Raw genomic sequence first — 10,022 nt, forward strand, 5'->3', positions numbered from 1 at the left:
GTGATACAATATATGGCATTTTAAAGATATGTACAAATTGCTTTGGGGTAAATATAAAACAATGATTCATTTTTAGGAGATGGTGGGAAAATGGACTGAATAAATAACTCCTCAATAGAAAAAGGGAAGCTTAAGTAATAAGAATAGAATTTTGAGATATTTTTGAAAAAATTAAAATAGTAGAAATTTATCAATTATTGTGTACATTTTATAAAGTCTTGCAAAGCTTTTCATCTCAAGAGATCCAACACTGCTAAATAAAAAGCTGGCTAGAATTAGATGAGAAGATGTGATAGAGTTTATTTTTTTAATATTTTAAATTTAAAAGAGACAGATGGAATGATAGACTGATAACTCTGCTTGCGGTATAAAGCATTCATTGCTGCAATTGTAAGTAACTAGGATCTGATAGAGCAGATTCATATTATAATCGTTTCATTTGAATCCAAAACAGAGTCTATATATTCTAAGTAAACATACCTGAGCCAAGTGATACCACTACAATGTCTAGTACATTAAAGTGCCCTCATGAAGAACATTGATTGCTTAAGGTCAGTAACTCAGAATTACTGTATATTTTTGCCAAAGTGTTAATTAAAAAAATGAATTCAGCTTGAAGCCAAACTAAATAGAAGGATGTCAAACTATCATTATGTATGGAGATATTTATTACTAGACATTTAATAGAAAACTCTGAACTTTTGGTGATTTTATTGGCCATGTTGCCATTACAGAAATGTAAATTTACATTTTCTTTTGGTGCAGTGAGGTCTCTTTTGGTTAAGAGAACAAAAGCAGAGGGGACATGGCATTTCTGAATCTTCTGTCCAACATTAGCACTTATTGCTTCCAATTCAGTAGCCAAGTCAGTTAACAGCCAGACAAAGTGATTCCTCCATTCACACTCCATAGCCCTAAGAAGTGTGACCTTTGGGGAAATCTGCCATACTCTACTTCATTTTCTATACCTATCCATCAAGCAAATGAGCAGTTTATTTCTGCCATGGTACACTGCCACCTCAATGAATTCCTGAAAGACATCCACCACTGTCAATTTCAACATCAGCAGACAAAACCACAAACAGGTCCAATTTGCCCAATTTTATAAGAGATTTTAAAGCAGTGTGCGATATACCTGTTCAGTTGACTGTGGGAAAGGGACTGAGTTCTGAAAGAGCTTTAGAGTAGTATTGGGTGCCTAGGGTACCCTCAAAGGATATATGAAATACTCTAGGACAATTTAACTGGGCATGCATAACCATACATTCTGGATTGTTGTAACTCAGTTAGGAAAAAATGATTGTTATAAGCAATGGGCAAGTAATTGCACTTAATATGAAGCTTAACTTATTTATGTAGTAGCCCATGGAAATATCTCACAAATAAAAATGTATATCATAGAAGGAAAAACATGACCCTTAGCTTTATGAGGTATACTTATACATCATACTTTATTGAATAATTTGATATATTAGTCAGTACAAGCAATTCAAATAGATAAAAATTGAAAATAACTAATTAAGTTAAAAAAATCACCTTATTTATCTTAACCTTGGAATTTTAAGGATATATTTAATAAAGTTATTCAAATGATTTTAAAATTTAAACAACAGGTATTTCAGCTGGTAAAGAAGTCACCTGCAATGCAGTAGATCCCGGTTGGATTCCTGGATCAGGAAGATCCACTGGAGAAGAGATAGGCTACCCACTCCAGTATTCTTGGGCTTTCCTGGTGGCTCAGCTGGTAAAGAATATGCCTGTAATGCGGGAGACCTGGGTTCAATCCCTGGGTTGGGAAGATCCCATGGAGAAGGGAAAGGCTACCCTTCTCCAGTAGTGTGGCCTGGAGAATTCCATGACTGTATAGTTCATGGGGTTGTAAATAGTCAGACACGACATAGAGATTTTCACTTCAAGTATCTTTCAACCAATATGCCCAGTTTGAGTTTTGTTTATAAACATAAAATAATTTCTTTTTTTTTTATTGGAGGCAAATTACTTTACATTAATATATTGGTTGATTTTGCCATACATTGACATGAATCTGCCCCGGGTGTACATGTGTTCCCCTTCTTGAACCCCCTCTCCCACCTCCCTCTTCCCCATATCCTCCCTCCAGGTCATACCCGTGCACCAGCCCCAAGCATCCTGTATCATGCGTCGAACCTGGACTGGTGATTCATTTCACATATGATAATATACATGCTTCAATGCCATTCTCCCAAATCATCCCACCTTCACCCTCTCCCACAGAGTCCCAAAGACTGTTTTATACACCTATGTCTCTTTTGCTGTCTCATATACAGGGTTAAAGTTACCATCTTTCTAAATTCCATATATATGCGTTAGTATACTGTATTGATGTTTTTCTTTCTGGTTGACTTCACTCTGTATAATAGGCTCCAATTTCATCCACCTCATTAGAACTGATTCAAATGCATTGTTTTTGATGCCTGAAAAATACTCCATTGTGTATATGTACCAAAGCTTTCTTATCCATTCATCTGTAGATGGACATCTAGGTTGCTTCCATGACCTCGCTATTATAAACAGTGCTGCAATGAACATTGGAGTACGTGTGTTTCTTTCAATTCTGGTTTCCTCGGTGTGTACGCCCAGGAGTGCGATTGATGGATCATATGGCAGTTCTATTTCCAGTTTTTTGAGAAATCTCCACACTGTTCTCCATAGTGGCTGTACTAGTTTGCATTCCCACCAACAGTGTAAGAGGGTTCCCTTTTCTCCACACCCTCTCCAGCATTTATTGCATGTAGACTTCTGGAGAGCAGCCATTCAGACTGGTGTGAAATGGTATCTCATTGTGGTTTTGATTTGCATTTCTCTGATTATGAGGGATATTGAGCATTTTTTCATGTGTTTGTTAGCCATATGTATGTCTTCTTTGGAGAAATATCTGTTTAGTTCTTTCGCCAATTTTTTGATTGGGTCGTTTATTTTTCTGTAATTGAGCTGCAGGAGCTGCTTGTATATTTTGGAGATTAATTCTTTGTCAGTTGTTTCATTTGCTATTATTTTCTCCCATTCTGAAGGCTGTCTTTTCACCTTGCTTATAGTTTCCTTTTCTGTGCAGAAGCTTTTGATTTTAATTAGGTCCCATTTGTTTATTTTTGCTTTTATTTACAATATTCTGGGAGGTGGGTCTTGGAGGATCCTGCTGTGATTTATGTCGGAGAGTGTTTTGCCTACGTTCTCTTCTAGGACTTTTATAGTTTCTGGCCTTACATTAGGCTCTCTAATCAATTTTGAGTTTATTTTGGTGTATGGTGTTAGGAAGTGTTCTAGTTTCATTCTTTTACATGTGGCTGACCAGTTTTCCCAGCACCACTTGTTAAAGAGACTATCTTTTCTCCATTTTATATTCTTGCCTCCTTTGTCAAAGATAAGGTGTCCATAGGTGTGTGGATTTATCTCTGGGCTTTCTATTTTGTTCCATTGATCTATATTTCTGTCTTTATGCCAGTACTTGTATATTTCTGTCTTGATGACTGTAGCTTTGTAGTAGAGCCTGAAGTCCGGCAGGTTAATTTTCCCAGTTCCATTCTTTTTCTTCAAGATTGCTTTGGCTATTCGAGGTTTTTTGTATTTCCATACATATTGTGAGATTATTTGTTCTAGTTCTGTGAAAAATATCGTTGGTAGCTTGATAGGGATTGCATTGAATGTATAAATTACTTTGGGTAGTATACTCATTTTTACAATATTTATTCTTCCAATCCACGAACACAGTATATTTCTCCATCTATTAGTGTCTTCTTTGATTACTTTCACTAGTGTTTTATAGTTTTCTATGTACAAGTCTTTTGTTTCCTTAGGTAGATATATTCCTAAGTATTTAATTCTTTTCGTTGTAACAGTGAATGGAATAGTTTCCTTAATTTCTCTTTCTATTTTCTCATTATGAGTGTATAGGAATGTAAGGGATTTCTGTGTGTTGATTTTTTATCCTGCAACTTTATTGTATTCATTGATTAGCTCTAGTAGTTTTCTGGTAGAGTCTTTAGGGTTTTCTGTGTAGAGGATCTTGTCATCAGCAAATAGTGAAAGTTTTACTTCTTCTTTTGTAATTTGGATTCCTTTTATGTCTTTTTCTGCTCTGATTGCTGTAGCCAAAACTTCCAGAACTATGTTGAATAGTAGTGGGATCTCATTCAAATATGAAGGAGAAATCAAAAGCTTTACAGACAAGCAAAAGCTGAGAGAATTCAGCATCACCAAACCAGCTTTCCAACAAATACTAAAGGATCTTCTCTAGACAGGAAACACAGAAAGGGTATATAAACTCGAACCCAAAACAATAAAGAAAATGGCAATGGGATCATACTTATCAATAATCACCTTAAACATAAATGGGTTGAATGCCCCAACCAAAAGACAAAGGCTGGCTGAATGGATACAAAAACAAGACTCCCATATATGTTGTCTACAAGAGACCCACCTCAAAACGAGGGACACATACAGACTGAAAGTGAAGGGTTGAAAAAAGACATTCCATGCAAATAGAGACCAAAAGAAAGCAGGAGTAGCAATACTCATATCAGATAAAATAGATTTTAAAACAAAGGCTGTGAAAAGAGACAAAGAAGGAACTACATAATGATCAAAGGATCAATCCAAGAAGAAGATATAACAATTATAAATATTTATGCACCCAACATAGGAGCACCGCAATATGTAAGACAATTACTAACAAGTATGAAAGGGGAAATTAACAATAACACAATAATAGTGGCAGACTTTAATACCCGACTCATACCTATGGATAGATCAACTGAACAGAAAATTAACAAGGAAACACAAACTTTAAATGATACATTAGACCAGTTAGACCTAATAGATCTCTATAGGACATTTCACCCCAAAACAATGAATTTCACCTTTTTCTCAAGTGCACACGGAACCTTTTCCAGAATAGATCACATCCTGGGCCATAAATCTAGCCATGGTAAATTCAAAAAAATTGAAATCATTCCAAGCATCTTTTCTGACCACAATGCAGTAAGATTAGATCTCAATTACAGGAGAAAAACTATTAAAAATGCCAACATATGGAGGCTGAAAAACATGCTGCTGAATAATAAACAAATCATAGATGAAATCAAAAGAGAAATAAAAATATGCATAAAATCATTTCTAAAAGGCAGAATTTCTTGGTGCAGAGGTAGCATTACAATAAAGGTATGCTCATATATATATATATATATATATATATGAGGTTTCCAAAACTCTATAATTTTAATATTTCACTGTGATTCCTGAAATGACCAATGTAGTTACAATAATGCCATGATAGAAGCATGTTATGTATAATATTTTAAATTTAAGATCTAAAACTATTATTTATTACAGAAGTACTAACATAGCAGAATTTAAGCAAAAGCTATCTTTAGTCATAAAATATTTTAGTTTTTATTCTGTCAACTGCATCAAAGAAATTGCTCTATAATGATGTGATGTAAAGGAAATTTGTAGTGCATTTGAGAGAAAAAAAAGCTGAGAGAAAGTAAAAATGAATATGCTCCATGTCACAATGGAAACTTATCTTGTATTTTGTTACCTGTGTAACAATTTCTACAAGCAATATCTTTGGTATTAAAAATTATTAGAGTACCACCTGAGGCTAACTGTAAACAGTTTTTACAAAGAGAGAGTCTTTTCCATGATACAGAAAAAGGGGAGGAGAGATGCTGGCCCCGCGGCGCAGACTTGAGAGACGCCAGCCCCAGGGCAACCGACCACGCAAAGAGGCGCGGCCAAGAGGAGCTACCCCACGCCTGAGACCAGGGCCGGCGGCCATGAGGAGCTGCCCACGTCCAATAGGCTGTGGCTGCGCAGGCGCAGGAGGGCCGAGAGGAGCTACTCCACGTTCAAGGTCAGGAGGGGCAACCTTGAGGAGATACCCATCATCCAAGGTAAGGTGCAGCGGCTGCACATTCTTGGAGCAGCTGTGAAGAGATATCCCACGCCCAAGGTAAGAGAAACCCAAATAAGACGGTAGGTATTGCGAGGGGGCATCAGAGGGCAGACAAACTGAAATCATAATCACAGGAAACTAGTCGATCTGATCACATGGACCACAGCTGAATGTGGGCCACTGGAGAAGGGAATGGCAAACCACTTCAGTATACTTGCCTTGAGAACCCCATGAACAGTATCAAAGGGCAAAATGATAGGATACTGAATGAGGAATTCCCCAGGTCGGTAGGTGCCCAGTATGCTACTGGAGATCAGTGGAGAAATAACTCCAGAAAGAATGAAGGGATGGAGCAAAAGCAAAACCAATACCCAGTTGTGGATGTGACCAGTGATAGAAGCAAGGTCCGATGCTGTAAAGAGCAGTATTGCATAGGAACATGGAATGTTAGGTCCATGAATCAAGGCAAATTAGAAGTGGTCAAACAGGAGATGGCAAGAGTGAACATAGACATTCTAGGAATCAGTGAATTAAAATGGACTGGAATGGGTGAATTTAACTCAAATGACCATTATATCTACTACTGTGGGCAAGAATCCCTTAGAAGAAATGGAGTAGCCATCATGGTCCACAAAAGAGTCCGAAATGCAGTACTTGGATGCAATCTTAAAAACGACAGAATGATTTCTGTTCGTTTCCAAGGCAAACCATTCAATATTACAGTAATCCAGGCCGATGCCCCAACCAGTAACGCTGAAGAAGCCGAACTTGAACGGTTCTATGAAGACCTACAAGACCTTTTAAAACTAACACCCCAAAAAGATGTCCGTTTCATTATAGGGGACTGGAATGCAAAAGTAGAAAGTCAAGAAACACGTGGAGTAACAGGCAAATTTGGCCTTGGAATACGGAATGAAGCAGGGCAAAGGCTAATAGAGTTTTGTCAAGAGAACGCACTGGTCATAGCAAACACCCTCTTCCAACAACACAAGAGAAGACTCTACACATGGACATCACCAGATTGTCAACACCAAAATCAGATTGATTATATACTTTGCAACCAAAGATGGAGAAGCTGTATACAGTTAGCAAAAACAAGACCAGGAGCTGACTGTGGCTCAGATCATGAACTCCTTATTGCCAAATTCAGATTGAAATTGAAGAAAGTAGGGAAAACCACTAGACCATTCAGATATGACCTAAATCAAATCCCTTACGATTACACAGTGGAAGTGAGAAATAGATTTAAGGGACTAGATCTGATAGATAGAGTGCCTGATGAACTCTGGACGGAGGTTCGTGACATTGTACAGGAGACAGGGACCAAGACCATCCCCATGGAAAAGAAATGCAAAAAAGCAAAATGGCTGTCTGAGGAGGCCTTACAAATAGCTGTGAAAAGAAGAGAAGTGAAAAGCAAAGGAGAAAAGGAAAGATATAAGCGTCTGAATGCAGAGTTCCAAAGAATAGCAAGGAGAGATAAGAAAGCCTTCCTCAGTGATTAGTGCTAAGAAATTGAGAAAAACAACAGATCAGGAAAAACAAGAGACCTCGTCAAGAAAATTAGAGATTCCAAGGGAACATTTCATGCAAAGATGGGCTCGAAAAAGGTCAGAAATGGTATGGACCTAACAGAAGCAGAAGATATTAAGAAGAGGTGGCAAGAACACACAGAAGAACTGTACAAAAGAGATCTTCACGACCAAGATAGTCACGATAACGTGATCACTGACCTAGAGCCAGACATCTTGGAATGTGAAGTCAAGTGGGCCTTAGAAAGCATCACTACAAACAAAGCTAGTGGAGGTGATGAAATTCCAGTTGAGCTATTTCAAATCTTGAAAGATGATGGTGTGAAAGTGCTGGACTCAATATGCCAGCAAATTTGGAAAACTCAGCAGTGGCCACAGGACAGGAAAAGGTCATGCTTCATTCCAATCCCAAAGAAAGGCAATGCCAAAGAATGCTCCAACTACTGCACAATTGCACTCATCTCACACGCTAGTAAAGTCATGCTCAAAATTCTCCAAGCCAGGCTTCAGCAATATGTGAACCGTGAAATACCAGCTGTTCAAGGAGGTTTTAGAAAAGGCAGAGGCACCAGAGATCAAATTGCCAACATCCGCTGGATCATGGAGAAAGCAAGAGAGTTTCAGAAAAACATCTATTTCTGCTTCATTGACTATGCCAAAGCCTTTGACTGTGTGGATCACAATAAACTGTGGAACATTCTGAAAGAGATGGGAATCCCAGACCACCTGACCTGTCTCTTGAGAAACCTGTATGCCGGTCAGGAAGCAACAGTCAGAACTGTACATGGAACAACAGACTGGTTCCAAATAGGAAAAGGAGCGCGTCAAGGCTGTATATTGTCACCTTGCTTATTTAACTTATATGCAGAGTACATCATGAGGAACGCTGGGCTGGAAGAAGCACAAGCTGGAATCAAGATTGCTGGGAGAAATACCAATAACCTCAGATATGCAGATGACACTACCCTTATGGCAGAAAGTGAAGAGGAACTCAAAAGCCTCTTGATGAAAGTGAAAGAGGAGAGTGAAAAGGTTGGCTTGAAGCTCAATATTCAGAAAACAAAGATCATGGCATCTGGTCCCATCACTTCATGGGAAATAGATGGAAAAACCGTGGAAACAGTGTCAGAGTTTATTTTTTTGGGCTCCAAAATCACTGCAGTTGCTGTCTGCAGTCATGAAATTAAAAGACGCTTATTCCTTGGAAGTAAACTATGACCAACCTAGATAGCATATTGAAAAACAGACATTCCTTTGCCAACAAAGGTCCGTCTAGTCAAGGCTATGGTTTTTCCAGTGGTTATGTGTGGATGTGAAATTTGGACTGTGAAGAAAGCTGATCGCTGAAGAATCGATGCTTTTGAACTGTGGTATTGGAGAAGACTCTTGAGAGTCCCTTGGACTGCAAGGAGATCCAACCAGTCCATTCCAGAGGAGATCAGTCCTGGGTGTTCATTGGAAGGACTGATGCTAAAGCTGAAGCTCCAATACTTTGGCCACCTCATGCGACGAGTTGACTCACTGGAAAAGACTCTGATCCTAGGAAAGGTTGGGGGCGGGAGGAGAAGGGGACGACAGAGAATGAGATGGCTGGATGGCATCACCGACTCTGTGGACATGAGTTTGAGTGAACTCCGGGAGTTGGTGATGGACAGGGAGGCCTGGCATGCTGTGATTCATGGGGTCGCGGAGAGTCGGACACGTCTGAGTGACTGAACTGAACTGAACTGAACTGATACCTGGAATCATAAATATCTTGAAACAAAGAAGCAATCATATCACCAATTCTAACCCAATATAAAAAAAAATTTTGTATTCTGTGCTTCTTTACAGAAGTTACCTGTTAAGTTGGGAACTGTCTGTCCATAAGCAAAAAGAATTTGATAAATACAATGTTAAAAAATATGGTTCTCATCTATAGCACATTGGAAACAGTTGGAAGAATTCTGAAGAGTCAAAAGAGTCTGTGCTAAAATTTAGTTGAATATGAATGAATTTACATCAGGTGGACTTATCATACCAAAAAGGAGCCTATAAGAAAGTGAATATTAATGACCTATTCTTTCTTAGAGATGAGGGCTAGACTTAGTGTTATAGAAAACCAATGCTTTACAGAAAATGTTATCTATTTACTACTTCCTTTTTTATTCAATAACTTCCACTTACATATTCTTAAAAATAAATAATGGAAGACATATTCTACTCAGTAAGGACATCCAATTGTAAACATATACTTTGTTCCCTTAGGATTTCAAATAAGGAAGAATAGAAGCAAATGAAGAAATGAAAGAAAAGAATGAGAGTGAGAGTGTGAAAGTAAAGACATAAACAAAAAATATAAAAATATATAGTGAGTTAGATAAGATTATTTATAACAGAACAGTGAGCTTTAGAATGCCATTATCTCTTTAAAAGCAATTTTGACAATTATCTACTATCCATAACTTTCCAGTTACTCAAAATATTAAATCACAAAATCGCAAAAATATTAAATCCAGTAATATTGAGTAATTTAAAGTGGCTTCTTAAAACCACCAACAGGAAAACTGCTATTTAAG

Source organism: Moschus berezovskii, chromosome 5 (genome assembly GCF_049115385.1).
Source record: "Moschus berezovskii isolate FMDL1 chromosome 5, NW_MosBer_1.0, whole genome shotgun sequence".
NCBI lineage: Eukaryota > Metazoa > Chordata > Mammalia > Artiodactyla > Moschidae > Moschus > Moschus berezovskii.